General features: G+C 55.9%; 1 protein-coding gene across 1 annotated transcript in view; it reads right to left on the reverse strand.

Moving 5' to 3' along the window:
- The window catches only part of EMH_0001120 (protein kinase, PfEST homolog, putative), a gene marked incomplete at both ends in the record, with an annotated part of 27,896 nt that overhangs the window by 2,014 nt on the left and 25,583 nt on the right, over nt 1–299 (reverse strand). The window lies entirely within an intron of this gene.

Raw genomic sequence — 299 nt, forward strand, 5'->3', positions numbered from 1 at the left:
AGTTGCTGCTGCTGCTGCAGTTGCGGCCGTTGTTGCTTCACCAGCAGGAGGAGCAGCAGGTACTGGACCTGCTGCACCATCAGCTGCAGCAGCAGCAGCAGGAGCAGCAGCAGCAGCAGCAGCAGCAGCAGCAGCAGCTAGCTCCTGTCTTTGTGTTTTTCTTCTGTGCTTTCTTGCTGCTCTTCGCTGTCTTCTGTTTGTTCCTACTTTACTTTCTTTAGGCCGATATGCAGCAGCAAAAGCCAATACCCTTGGCGGCAGCAGCTGCAGCACTTGCTGCTGCTGCTGCTGCTGCTGCT

This window comes from Eimeria mitis, genomic scaffold (genome assembly GCF_000499745.2).
Source record: "Eimeria mitis Houghton genomic scaffold, Emh_scaff160, whole genome shotgun sequence".
Lineage (NCBI taxonomy): Eukaryota > Apicomplexa > Conoidasida > Eucoccidiorida > Eimeriidae > Eimeria > Eimeria mitis.